Source organism: Gorilla gorilla, chromosome 23, assembly GCF_029281585.2.
Source record: "Gorilla gorilla gorilla isolate KB3781 chromosome 23, NHGRI_mGorGor1-v2.1_pri, whole genome shotgun sequence".
In the NCBI taxonomy this organism is placed as follows: Eukaryota; Metazoa; Chordata; class Mammalia; order Primates; family Hominidae; genus Gorilla; species Gorilla gorilla.
Window position 1 is genome coordinate 13,768,056 of NC_086018.1, and position 15,034 is coordinate 13,783,089.

The window sequence follows — 15,034 nt, forward strand, 5'->3', positions numbered from 1 at the left end:
TAGACAGAAGCACTCTCAGAAACTACTTTGTGATATCTGCATTCAACTCAGAAAGCTGAAGATTCTATTTCTTAGAGCAGGTTTGGAAAACGCTTTCTGTACTATCTGCAAGTGGACATTTCGAGCGCTTTCAGGCCTACGGTGAAAAGGGAAATATCTTCCCATAAAAACGAGACAGAAGCATTCTCTGAAACTTATATGGGATGTGTGTCCTCAACTAACAGTGTTGAACCATTCTTTTGATACAGCAGTTTAGAAACACTCTTTTTATAGAATCCGCAAGTGGATATTTGGATAACTGTGAAGATTTCGATGGAAAAGTGAATATCTTCATATAAAATCTAGACAGAAGCATTCTCAGAAACTTCTTTGTGATGTGTGTCCTCAACTAACAGAGTTCAACCTTTCTTTTGTTACAGTAGTTTGGAAACACACTTTTTGTAGAATCTGCTGGTAGATATTTGGATAACTGTGAAGATTTCGTAGGAATCGGGAATATCTTCATCTAAATTCCAGACAGAAGCATTCTCAGCATCTTCTTCATGATGTGTGTCCTCAACTAACGGAGTTCAACCTTTCTTTTGATAGAGCAGTTTGGAAACACCCTTTTTGTAGAATCTGTCCGTGGATATTTGGATAGCTGTAATAATTTCGTTGGAAAGGGGAGTATCTTCATATGAAATCTAGACCGAAGCATTCTCAGAGACTTCTTCTTGATGAGTGTCCTCAGCTAACACAGTTCATCCTTTCTTTTGATACAGTAGTTTGCAAACACTCTTTTTGTAGAATCTGCAAGTGGATATTTGGATAACTGTGAAGATTTCGTTGGAAACGGGAATATCTTCATATAAAATCTAGACAGAAGCATTCTCAGAAAGTTTTTTGTGATGTGTGTCCTCAACTAACAGAGTTCAACCTTTCCTTTGATACAGCAGTTTGGAAACACTCTTTTTGTAGAACCTGCAATTGGATATTTTGTTTAATGTGAAGATTTCATTAGAAACGGGAACATCTTTATATAAAATCTAGACAGAAGCATTCTCAGAAACTTCTTCGTGATGTGTGTCCTCATCTAACAGAGTTCAACCTTTCTTTTCATAGAGTAGTTTGGAACCACTCTTTTTGTAGAATCTGCAAGCTGATATTTGGATAGCTCTAACGATTTCGTTGGAAACGGGAATATTTTCATCTAAAATCTAGACAGAAGCACTCTCAGAAACTACTTTGTGATATCTGCATTCAACTCACAAAGCTGAAGATTCCCTTTCTTAGAGAAGGTATGGAACACTCTTTCTGTATTATCTGCAAGTGGACATTTGGAGCGCATTCGGGCCTACGGTGAAAACTGAAATATCTTCCCATAAAAACGAGACAGAAGCATTCTCAGAAACTTCTTTGTGATGTGTGTCCTCAACTAACGGAGTTGAACCTTTCGTTTGATAGAGCAGTTTGGAAACACACTTTTTGCAGAATCTGCAAGTGGATATTTGGATAACTGTGAAGATATTGTTGGAAACGGGAATATCTTCATATAAAATCTAGACAGAAGCATTCTCACAAACTTCTTTGTGATGTGTGTCCTCAACTAACAGACTTAAACCTTTCTGTTGATAGAGCAGTTTGGAATCACTTCTTTTGTAGAATCTGTAAGTGGATATTTGGATAGCTCTATCGATTTCGTTGGAAACGGTAATATATTCATCTAAAATCTAGACAGAAGCACCCTCAGAAACTACTTTGTGATATCTGCATTCAACTCACAATGCTGACGATTCCCTTTCTTAGAGAAGGTTTGGAACACTCTTTCTGTAGTATCTGCAAGTGGACATTTCGAGCGCATTCGGGCCTACGGTGAAAACTGAAATATCTTCCCATAAAAACGAGACAGAAGCATTCTCAGAAACTTCTTTGTGATGTGTGTCCTCAACTAACAGACTTAAACCTTTCTGTTGATAGAGCAGTTTGGAATCACTTCTTTTGTAGAATCTGTAAGTGGATATTTGGATAGCTCTATCGATTTCGTTGGAAACGGGAATATCTTCATCTAAATTCTAGACAGAAGCATTGTCAGAAACTACTTTCTGATATCTGCATTCAAGTCACAGAGCGGAACATTCCGTTTCATAGAGCAGGTTTGAAACACTCTTTCTGTAGTATCTGGAAGTGGACATTACGAGCGCATTAAGGCCTACGGTGAAAACTGAAATATCTTCCCATAAAAAAGAGACAGAAGGATTTTCAGAAACTTATTTAGGATGTGTGTCCTCAACTACCAGAGCTGATCCTTTCTATTGCTACAGCAGTTTGGAAACACTCTTTTTGTAGAATCTGCAAGTGGATATTTGAATAACTGTGAAGATTTCGTTGGAAACGGGAATATCGTCATATAAAATCTAGAGAGAAGCATTCTCAGAAACTTTTTTGTGGTGTGTGTCCTCAACTAACAGATTTCAACCTTTCCTTTGTTACAGCAGTTTGGAAACACACTTTTTGTAGAATCTGCAAGTGGATATTTGGATAGCTCTATCAATTTCATTGGAAACGGGAATATCTTCATCTAAAATCTAGACAGAAGCTCTCTCAGAAATTACTTTGTGATATCTGCATTGAACTCACAGAGCTGAACATTCCCTTTCTTAGAGCAGGTTTCGAACTCTCTTTCTGTAGTATCTGCAAGTGGAGACTTCGAGCGCTTTCAGGCCTAAGGTGAAAAGGGAAATATCTTCCCATAAAAACGAGACAGAAGCATTCTCAGAAACTTATTTGGGATGTGTGTCCTCAACTAACAGAGATGAAACTTTCTATGGATACAGCAGTTTAGAAAAACTCTTTTTGTAGAAGCTGTAAGTGGATATTTGGATGACTCTGAAGATTTCATTGGAAAAGGGAATATCTTCATATAAAATCTAGACAGAAGCATTCTCAGAAACTTCTTTGTGATGTGTGTCCTCAACTAACAGAGTTGAACCATTCTTTTGATACAGTAGTTTGGAAACACACCTTTTGTAGAATCTGCAAGTGGATATTTGGATAGCTCTATCGATTTCGTTGGAAACGGGAATATCTTCATCTAAATTCTAGACAGAAGCACTGTCAGAAACTACTTTCTGATATCTGCATTCAAGTCACAGAGCGGAACATTCCCTTTCATAGAGCAGGTTTGAAACACTCTTTCTGTAGTATCTGGAAGTGGACATTTCGAGCGCATTAAGGCCTACGGTGAAAACTGAAATATCTTCCCATAAAAAAGAGACAGAGGGATTTTCAGAAACTTATTTAGGATGTGTGTCCTCAACTACCAGAGCTGATCCTTTCTATTGATACAGCAGTTTGGAAACACTCTTTTTGTAGAACCTGCAAGTGGATATTTTGTTTAATGTGAAGATTTCGTTGGAAACGGGAACATCTTCATATAAAATCTAGACAGAAGCATTCTCAGAAACTTCTTTGTGATGTGTGTCCTCATCTAACAGAGTTCAACCTTTCTTTTCATAGAGTAGTTTGGAACCACTCTTTTTGAAGAATCTGCAAGTTGATATTTGGATAGCTCTAACGATTTCGTTGGAAACGGGATTATCTTCATCTAAAATCTAGACAGAAGCACTCTCAGAAACTACTTTGTGATATCTGCATTCAACTCACAATGCTGAAGATTCCCTTTCTTAGAGAAGGTTTGGAACACTCTTTCTGTAGTATCTGCAAGTGGACATTTTGAGCGCATTCGGGCCTTAGGTGAAAAGGGAAATATCTTCCCATAAAAACGAGACAGAAGCATTCTCAGAAACTTCTTTGTGATGTGTGTCCTCAACTAACGGAGTTGAACCTTTCTTTTGATAGAGCCGTTTGGAAACGCACTTTTTGTAGAATCTGCAAGTGGATATTTGAATAACTGTGAAGATTTCATTGGAAACGGGAATATCGTCATATAAAATCTAGACAGAAGCATTCTCAGAAACTTTTTTGTGGTGTGTGTTCTCAACTAACAGATTTCAACCTTTCCTTTGTTACAGCAGTTTGGAATCACACTTTTTGTAGAATCTGCAAGTGGATATTTGGATAGCTCTAACGATTTCATTGGAAACGGGAGTATCTTCATCTAAAATCTAGACAGAAGCTCTCTCAGAAACTACTTTCTGATATCTGCATTGAACTCACAGAGCTGAACATTCCCTTTCTTAGAGCAGGTTTGGAACACTCTTTCTGTAGTATCTGCAAGTGGAGATTTCGAGCGCTTTCAGGCCTAAGGTGAAAAGGGAAATATCTTCCCATAAAAACGAGACAGAAGCATTCTCAGAAACTTATTTGGGATGTGTGTCCTCAACTAACAGAGATGAAACTTTCTTTGGATACAGCAGTTTAGAAAAACTCTTTTTGTAGAAGCTGCAAGTGGATATTTGGATGACTCTGAAGATTTCATTGGAAAAGGGAATATCTTCATATAAAATCTAGACAGAAGCATTCTCAGAAACTTCTTTGTGATGTGTGTCCTCAACTAAAGGAGTTGAACCTTTCTTTTGATAGAGGAGTTTGGAAACACTCTTTTTGTAGAATCTGTAGGTGGATATTTTGATAGAGCTAATGATTTCGTTGGAAACGGGAATATCTTCATATGAAATCTAGACCGAAGCATTCTCAGAAACTTCTTCTTGATGAGTGTCCTCAGCTAACACAGTTCATCCTTTCTTTTGATACAGCAGTTTGCAAACACTCTTTTTGTAGAATCTGCAAGTGGATATTTGGATAACTGTGAAGATTTCGTTGGAAACGGTAATATCTTCATATAAAATCTAGACAGAAGCATTCTCAGAAACTTCTTTGTGATGTGTGTCCTCAACTAACAGAGTTGAACCATTCTTTTGATACAGTAGTTTGGAAACACACTTTTTGTAGAATCTGCAAGTGGATATTTGGATAACTGTGAAGATTTCATTGGAAACGGAATATCTTCATATAAAATCCAGACAGATGCATTCTCAGAAACTTCTTTGTGATGTGTGTCCTCAACTAAGGAAGTTGAACCTTTCTTTTAATAGAGCAGATTGGTAACACTCTTTTTGTAGAATCTGTAAGTGGATATTTGGATAGCTCTAATGATTTCGGTGGATACGGGAATATCTTCATATGAAATCTAGACAGAAGCATTCTCAGAAACTTCTTTGTGATGTGTGTCCTCAACTAACAGAGTTGAACCATTCTTTTGATACAGTAGTTTGGAAACACACTTTTTGTAGAATCTGCAAGTGGATATTTGGATAGCTCTATCGATTTCGTTGGAAACGGGAATATCTTCATATGAAATCTAGACAGAAGCATTCTCAGAAACTTCTTTGTGATGAGTGTCCTCGACTAACACAGTTCAACTTTTCCTTTGAAACAGCAGTTTGGAAACAGTCTTTTTGTAAAATCTGCAAGTGGATATTTGGATAACTGTGAAGATTTAGTTGGAAATAGGAATATCTTCATATAAAATCCAGACACAAGCATTCTCAGAAACTTCTTTGTGATGTGTATCCTCAACTAACAGAGTTCAACATTTCTTTTGATATAGCAGTTTGGAAACACCCTTTTTGTAGAATCTGCAAGTGGATATTTTTATAGCTCTAACGATTTCGTTGGAAAAGGGAATATCTTCATCTGAATTCAAGACAGAAGCACTGTCAGAAACTACTTTGTGATATCTGCATTCAAGTCACAGCGCTGAACATTCCCTTTCATAGAGCAGGTTTGAAACACTCTTTCTGTAGTATCTGGAAGTGGACATTTCGAACGCATTCAGCCCTTCAGTGAAAACTGAAATATCTTCCATAAGAAAGAGAGAGAAGGATTCTCAGAAACTTATTTAGGATGTGTGTCCTCAAATAGCAGAGTTGATCCTTTCTATTGATAAAGCAGTTGGAAACACTCTTTTTGTGGAATCTGCAAGTGGATACTTGAATAACTGTGAAGATTTCGTTGGAAACGGGAGTATCTTCTTATAAAATCTAGACAGAAGCATTCTCAGAAACTTTTTTGTGATGTGTGTCCTCAACTAACAGAGTTCAACCTTTCAGTTGATACAGCAGTTTGGAAACACTCTTTTTGTAGAACCTGCAAGTGGATATTTTGTTTAATGTGAAGATTTCGTTGGAAACGGGAACATCTTCATATAAAATCTAGACAGAAGCATTCTCAGAAACTTCTTTGTGATGTGTGTCCTCAACTAAAGGAGTTGAACCTTTCTTTTGATAGAGGAGTTTGGAAACACTCTTTTTGTAGAATCTGTAGGTGGATATTTTGATAGAGCTAATGATTTCGTTGGAAACGGGAATATCTTCATATGAAATCTAGACCGAAGTATTCTCAGAAACTTCTTCTTGATGAGTGTCCTCAGCTAACACAGTTCATCCTTTCTTTTGATACAGCAGTTTGCAAACACTCTTTTTGTAGAATCTGCAAGTGGATATTTGGATAACTGTGAAGATTTCGTTGGAAACGGGAATATCTTCAAATAAAATCTAGACAGAAGCATTCTCAGAAACTTCTTTGTGATGTGTGTCCTCAACTAACAGAGTTGAACCATTCTTTTGATACAGTAGTTTGGAAACACACTTTTTGTAGAATCTGCAAGTGGATATTTGGATAAGTGTGAAGATTTCATTGGAAACGGAATATCTTCATATAAAATCCAGACAGATGCATTCTCAGAAACTTCTTTGTGATGTGTGTCCTCAACTAAGGAAGTTGAACCTTTCTTTTAATAGAGCAGATTGGTAACACTCTTTTTGTAGAATCTGTAAGTGGATATTTGGATAGCTCTAATGATTTCGGTGGATACGGGAATATCTTCATATGAAATCTAGACAGAAGCATTCTCAGAAACTTCTTTGTGATGTGTGTCCTCAACTAACAGAGTTGAACCATTCTTTTGATACAGTAGTTTGGAAACACACTTTTTGTAGAATCTGCAAGTGGATATTTGGATAGCTCTATCGATTTCGTTGGAAACGGGAATATCTTCATATGAAATCTAGACAGAAGCATTCTCAGAAACTTCTTTGTGATGAGTGTCCTCGACTAACACAGTTCAACTTTTCCTTTGAAACAGCAGTTTGGAAACAGTCTTTTTGTAAAATCTGCAAGTGGATATTTGGATAACTGTGAAGATTTAGTTGGAAATAGGAATATCTTCATATAAAATCCAGACACTAGCATTCTCAGAAACTTCTTTGTGATGTGTATCCTCAACTAACAGAGTTCAACGTTTCTTTTGATATAGCAGTTTGGAAACACCCTTTTTGTAGAATCTGCAAGTGGATATTTTTATAGCTCTAACGATTTCGTTGGAAAAGGGAATATCTTCATCTGAATTCAAGACAGAAGCACTGTCAGAAACTACTTTGTGATATCTGCATTCAAGTCACAGCGCTGAACATTCCCTTTCATAGAGCAGGTTTGAAACACTCTTTCTGTAGTATCTGGAAGTGGACATTTCGAACGCATTCAGCCCTTCAGTGAAAACTGAAATATCTTCCATAAGAAAGAGAGAGAAGGATTCTCAGAAACTTATTTAGGATGTGTGTCCTCAAATAGCAGAGTTGATCCTTTCTATTGATAAAGCAGTTGGAAACACTCTTTTTGTGGAATCTGCAAGTGGATACTTGAATAACTGTGAAGATTTCGTTGGAAACGGGAGTATCTTCTTATAAAATCTAGACAGAAGCATTCTCAGAAACTTTTTTGTGATGTGTGTCCTCAACTAACAGAGTTCAACCTTTCCGTTGATACAGCAGTTTGGAAACACTCTTTTTGTAGAACCTGCAAGTGGATATTTTGTTTAATGTGAAGATTTCGTTGGAAACGGGAACATCTTCATATAAAATCTAGACAGAAGCATTCTCAGAAACTTCTTTGTGATGTGTGTCCTCATCGAACAGAGTTTAACATTTCTTTTGATAGAGTAGTTTGGAACCACTCTTTTTGTACAATCTGCAAGTGGATATTTGGATAGCTCATACGATTTCGTTGGAAACGGGAATATCTTCATCGAAAATATAGACAGAAGCACTCTCAGAAACTACTTTGTGATATCTGCATTCAACTCAGAAAGCTGAAGATTCTATTTCTTAGAGCAGGTTTGGAAAACGCTTTCTGTACTATCTGCAAGTGGACATTTCGAGCGCTTTCAGGCCTACGGTGAAAAGGGAAATATCTTCCCATAAAAACGAGACAGAAGCATTCTCTGAAACTTATATGGGATGTGTGTCCTCAACTAACAGTGTTGAACCATTCTTTTGATACAGCAGTTTAGAAACACTCTTTTTATAGAATCCGCAAGTGGATATTTGGATAACTGTGAAGATTTCGATGGAAAAGTGAATATCTTCATATAAAATCTAGACAGAAGCATTCTCAGAAACTTCTTTGTGATGTGTGTCCTCAACTAACAGAGTTCAACCTTTCTTTTGTTACAGTAGTTTGGAAACACACTTTTTGTAGAATCTGCTGGTAGATATTTGGATAACTGTGAAGATTTCGTAGGAATCGGGAATATCTTCATCTAAATTCCAGACAGAAGCATTCTCAGCATCTTCTTCATGATGTGTGTCCTCAACTAACGGAGTTCAACCTTTCTTTTGATAGAGCAGTTTGGAAACACCCTTTTTGTAGAATCTGTCCGTGGATATTTGGATAGCTGTAATAATTTCGTTGGAAAGGGGAGTATCTTCATATGAAATCTAGACCGAAGCATTCTCAGAGACTTCTTCTTGATGAGTGTCCTCAGCTAACACAGTTCATCCTTTCTTTTGATACAGTAGTTTGCAAACACTCTTTTTGTAGAATCTGCAAGTGGATATTTGGATAACTGTGAAGATTTCGTTGGAAACGGGAATATCTTCATATAAAATCTAGACAGAAGCATTCTCAGAAAGTTTTTTGTGATGTGTGTCCTCAACTAACAGAGTTCAACCTTTCCTTTGATACAGCAGTTTGGAAACACTCTTTTTGTAGAACCTGCAATTGGATATTTTGTTTAATGTGAAGATTTCATTAGAAACGGGAACATCTTTATATAAAATCTAGACAGAAGCATTCTCAGAAACTTCTTCGTGATGTGTGTCCTCATCTAACAGAGTTCAACCTTTCTTTTCATAGAGTAGTTTGGAACCACTCTTTTTGTAGAATCTGCAAGCTGATATTTGGATAGCTCTAACGATTTCGTTGGAAACGGGAATATTTTCATCTAAAATCTAGACAGAAGCACTCTCAGAAACTACTTTGTGATATCTGCATTCAACTCACAAAGCTGAAGATTCCCTTTCTTAGAGAAGGTATGGAACACTCTTTCTGTATTATCTGCAAGTGGACATTTGGAGCGCATTCGGGCCTACGGTGAAAACTGAAATATCTTCCCATAAAAACGAGACAGAAGCATTCTCAGAAACTTCTTTGTGATGTGTGTCCTCAACTAACGGAGTTGAACCTTTCGTTTGATAGAGCAGTTTGGAAACACACTTTTTGCAGAATCTGCAAGTGGATATTTGGATAACTGTGAAGATATTGTTGGAAACGGGAATATCTTCATATAAAATCTAGACAGAAGCATTCTCACAAACTTCTTTGTGATGTGTGTCCTCAACTAACAGACTTAAACCTTTCTGTTGATAGAGCAGTTTGGAATCACTTCTTTTGTAGAATCTGTAAGTGGATATTTGGATAGCTCTATCGATTTCGTTGGAAACGGTAATATATTCATCTAAAATCTAGACAGAAGCACCCTCAGAAACTACTTTGTGATATCTGCATTCAACTCACAATGCTGACGATTCCCTTTCTTAGAGAAGGTTTGGAACACTCTTTCTGTAGTATCTGCAAGTGGACATTTCGAGCGCATTCGGGCCTACGGTGAAAACTGAAATATCTTCCCATAAAAACGAGACAGAAGCATTCTCAGAAACTTCTTTGTGATGTGTGTCCTCAACTAACAGACTTAAACCTTTCTGTTGATAGAGCAGTTTGGAATCACTTCTTTTGTAGAATCTGTAAGTGGATATTTGGATAGCTCTATCGATTTCGTTGGAAACGGGAATATCTTCATCTAAATTCTAGACAGAAGCATTGTCAGAAACTACTTTCTGATATCTGCATTCAAGTCACAGAGCGGAACATTCCGTTTCATAGAGCAGGTTTGAAACACTCTTTCTGTAGTATCTGGAAGTGGACATTACGAGCGCATTAAGGCCTACGGTGAAAACTGAAATATCTTCCCATAAAAAAGAGACAGAAGGATTTTCAGAAACTTATTTAGGATGTGTGTCCTCAACTACCAGAGCTGATCCTTTCTATTGCTACAGCAGTTTGGAAACACTCTTTTTGTAGAATCTGCAAGTGGATATTTGAATAACTGTGAAGATTTCGTTGGAAACGGGAATATCGTCATATAAAATCTAGAGAGAAGCATTCTCAGAAACTTTTTTGGGATGTGTGTCCTCAACTAACAGAGATGAAACTTTCTTTGGATACAGCAGTTTAGAAAAACTCTTTTTGTAGAAGCTGCAAGTGGATATTTGGATGACTCTGAAGATTTCATTGGAAAAGGGAATATCTTCATATAAAATCTAGACAGAAGCATTCTCAGAAACTTCTTTGTGATGTGTGTCCTCAACTAAAGGAGTTGAACCTTTCTTTTGATAGAGGAGTTTGGAAACACTCTTTTTGTAGAATCTGTAAGTGGATATTTTGATAGAGCTAATGATTTCGATGGAAACGGGAATATCTTCATATGAAAACTAGACCGAAGCATTCTCAGAAACTTCTTCTTGATGAGTGTCCTCAGCTAACACAGTTCATCCTTTCTTTTGATACAGCAGTTTGCAAACACACTTTTTGTAGATTCTGCAAGTGGATATTTGGATAACTGTGAAGATTTCGTTGGAAACGGGAATATCTTCATATGAAATCTAGACAGAAGCATTCTCAGAAACTTCTTTGTGATGTGTGTCCTCAACTAACAGAGTTGAGCCATTGTTTTGATACAGTAGTTTGGAAACACACTTTTTGTAGAATCTGCAAGTGGATATTTGGATAGCTCTATCGATTTCGTTGGAAACGGGAATATCTTCATCTAAATTCTAGACAGAAGCACTGTCAGAAACTACTTTCTGATATCTGCATTCAAGTCACAGAGCGGAACATTCCCTTTCATAGAGCAGGTTTGAAACACTCTTTCTGTAGTATCTGGAAGTGGACATTTCGAGCGCATTAAGGCCTACGGTGAAAACTGAAATATCTTCCCATAAAAAAGAGACAGAGGGATTTTCAGAAACTTATTTAGGATGTGTGTCCTCAACTACCAGAGCTGATCCTTTCTATTGATACAGCAGTTTGGAAACACTCTTTTTGTAGAATCTGCAAGTGGATATTTGAATAACTGTGAAGATTTCGTTGGAAACGGGAATATCTTCATATAAAATCTAGACAGAAGCATTCTCAGAAACTTTTTTGTGATGTGTGTCCTCAACTAACAGAGTTCAACCTTTCCTTTGATACAGCAGTTTGGAAACACTCTTTTTGTAGAACCTGCAAGTGGATATTTTGTTTAATGTGAAGATTTCATTGGAAACGGGAACATCTTTATATAAAATCTAGACAGAAGCATTCTCAGAAACTTCTTCGTGATGTGTGTCCTCATCTAACAGAGTTCAACCTTTCTTTTCATAGAGTAGTTTGGAACCACTCTTTTTGTAGAATCTGCAAGTTGATATTTGGATAGCTCTAACGATATCGTTGGAAACGGGAATATTTCCATCTAAAATCAAGACAGAAGCACTCTCAGAAACTACTTTGTGATATCTGCATTCAACTCACAAAGCTGAAGATTCCCTTTCTTAGAGAAGGTATGGAACACTCTTTCTATAGTATCTGCAAGTGGACATTTCGAACGCATTCGGGCCTTAGGTGAAAAGGGAAATATCTTCCCATAAAAACGAGACAGAAGCATTCTCAGAAACTTCTTTGTGATGTGTGTCCTCAACTAACGGAGTTGAACCTTTCTTTTGATAGAGCCGTTTGGAAACACACTTTTTGTAGAATCTGCAAGTGGATATTTGAATAACTGTGAAGATTTCATTGGAAACGGGAATATCGTCATATAAAATCTAGACAGAAGCATTCTCAGAAACTTTTTTGTGGTGTGTGTTCTCAACTAACAGATTTCAACCTTTCCTTTGTTACAGCAGTTTGGAATCACACTTTTTGTAGAATCTGCAAGTGGATATTTGGATAGCTCTAACGATTTCATTGGAAACGGGAATATCTTCATCTAAAATCTAGACAGAAGCTCTCTCAGAAACTACTTTGTGATATCTGCATTGAACTCACAGAGCTGAACATTCCCTTTCTTAGAGCAGGTTTGGAACACTCTTTCTGTAGTATCTGCAAGTGGAGATTTCGAGCGCTTTCAGGCCTAAGGTGAAAAGGCAAATATCTTCCCATAAAAACGAAACAGAAGCATTCTCAGAAACTTATTTGGGATGTGTGTCCTCAACTAACAGAGATGAAACTTTCTTTGGATACAGCAGTTTAGAAAAACTCTTTTTGTAGAAGCTGCAAGTGGATATTTGGATGACTCTGAAGATTTCATTGGAAAAAGGAATATCTTCATATAAAATCTAGACAGAAGCATTCTCAGACACTTCTTTGTGATGTGTGTCCTCAACTAAAGGAGTTGAACCTTTCTTTTGATAGAGGAGTTTGGAAACACTCTTTTTGTAGAATCTGTAAGTGGATATTTTGATAGAGCTAATGATTTCTTTGGAAACGGGAATATCTTCATATGAAATCTAGACCGAAGCATTCTCAGAAACTTCTTCTTGATGAGTGTCCTCAGCTAACACAGTTCATCCTTTCTTTTCATACAGTAGTTTGCAAACACTCTTTTTGTAGAATCTGCAAGTGGATATTTGGATAACTGTGAAGATTTCGTTGGAAACGGGAATATCTTCATATAAAATCTAGACAGAAGCATTCTCAGAAACTTCTTTGTGATGTGTGTCCTCAACTAACAGAGTTGAACCTTTCTTTTCATAGAGTAGTTTGGAACCACTCTTTTTGTATAATCTGCAAGTTGATATTTGGATAGCTCTAACGATTTCGTTGGAAACGGGAATATTTTCATCTAAAATCTAGACAGAAGCACTCTCAGAAACTACTTTGTGATATCTGCATTCAACTCACAAAGCTGAAGATTCCCTTTCTTAGAGAAGGTATGGAACACTCTTTCTGTATTATCTGCAAGTGGACATTTGGAGCGCATTCGGGCCTACGGTGAAAACTGAAATATCTTCCCATAAAAACGAGACAGAAGCATTCTCAGAAACTTCTTTGTGATGTGTGTCCTCAACTAACGGAGTTGAACCTTTCGTTTGATAGAGCAGTTTGGAAACACACTTTTTGCAGAATCTGCAAGTGGATATTTGGATAACTGTGAAGATATTGTTGGAAACGGGAATATCTTCATATAAAATCTAGACAGAAGCATTCTCACAAACTTCTTTGTGATGTGTGTCCTCAACTAACAGACTTAAACCTTTCTGTTGATAGAGCAGTTTGGAATCACTTCTTTTGTAGAATCTGTAAGTGGATATTTGGATAGCTCTATCGATTTCGTTGGAAACGGTAATATATTCATCTAAAATCTAGACAGAAGCACCCTCAGAAACTACTTTGTGATATCTGCATTCAACTCACAATGCTGACGATTCCCTTTCTTAGAGAAGGTTTGGAACACTCTTTCTGTAGTATCTGCAAGTGGACATTTCGAGCGCATTCGGGCCTACGGTGAAAACTGAAATATCTTCCCATAAAAACGAGACAGAAGCATTCTCAGAAACTTCTTTGTGATGTGTGTCCTCAACTAGCAGACTTAAACCTTTCTGTTGATAGAGCAGTTTGGAATCACTTCTTTTGTAGAATCTGTAAGTGGATATTTGGATAGCTCTATCGATTTCGTTGGAAACGGGAATATCTTCATCTAAATTCTAGACAGAAGCATTGTCAGAAACTACTTTCTGATATCTGCATTCAAGTCACAGAGCGGAACATTCCGTTTCATAGAGCAGGTTTGAAACACTCTTTCTGTAGTATCTGGAAGTGGACATTACGAGCGCATTAAGGCCTACGGTGAAAACTGAAATATCTTCCCATAAAAAAGAGACAGAAGGATTTTCAGAAACTTATTTAGGATGTGTGTCCTCAACTACCAGAGCTGATCCTTTCTATTCCTACAGCAGTTTGGAAACACTCTTTTTGTAGAATCTGCAAGTGGATATTTGAATAACTGTGAAGATTTCGTTGGAAACGGGAATATCGTCATATAAAATCTAGAGAGAAGCATTCTCAGAAACTTTTTTGGGATGTGTGTCCTCAACTAACAGAGATGAAACTTTCTTTGGATACAGCAGTTTAGAAAAACTCTTTTTGTAGAAGCTGCAAGTGGATATTTGGATGACTCTGAAGATTTCATTGGAAAAGGGAATATCTTCATATAAAATCTAGACAGAAGCATTCTCAGAAACTTCTTTGTGATGTGTGTCCTCAACTAAAGGAGTTGAACCTTTCTTTTGATAGAGGAGTTTGGAAACACTCTTTTTGTAGAATCTGTAAGTGGATATTTTGATAGAGCTAATGATTTCGATGGAAACGGGAATATCTTCATATGAAAACTAGACCGAAGCATTCTCAGAAACTTCTTCTTGATGAGTGTCCTCAGCTAACACAGTTCATCCTTTCTTTTCATACAGTAGTTTGCAAACACTCTTTTTGTAGAATCTGCAAGTGGATATTTGGATAACTGTGAAGATTTCGTTGGAAACGGGAATATCTTCATATAAAATCTAGACAGAAGCATTCTCAGAAACTTCTTTGTGATGTGTGTCCTCAACTAACAGAGTTGAACCATTCTTTTGATACAGTAGTTTGGAAACACACTTTTTGTAGAATCTGCAAGTGGATATTTGGATAGCTCTATCGATTTCGTTGGAAACGGGAATACCTTCAT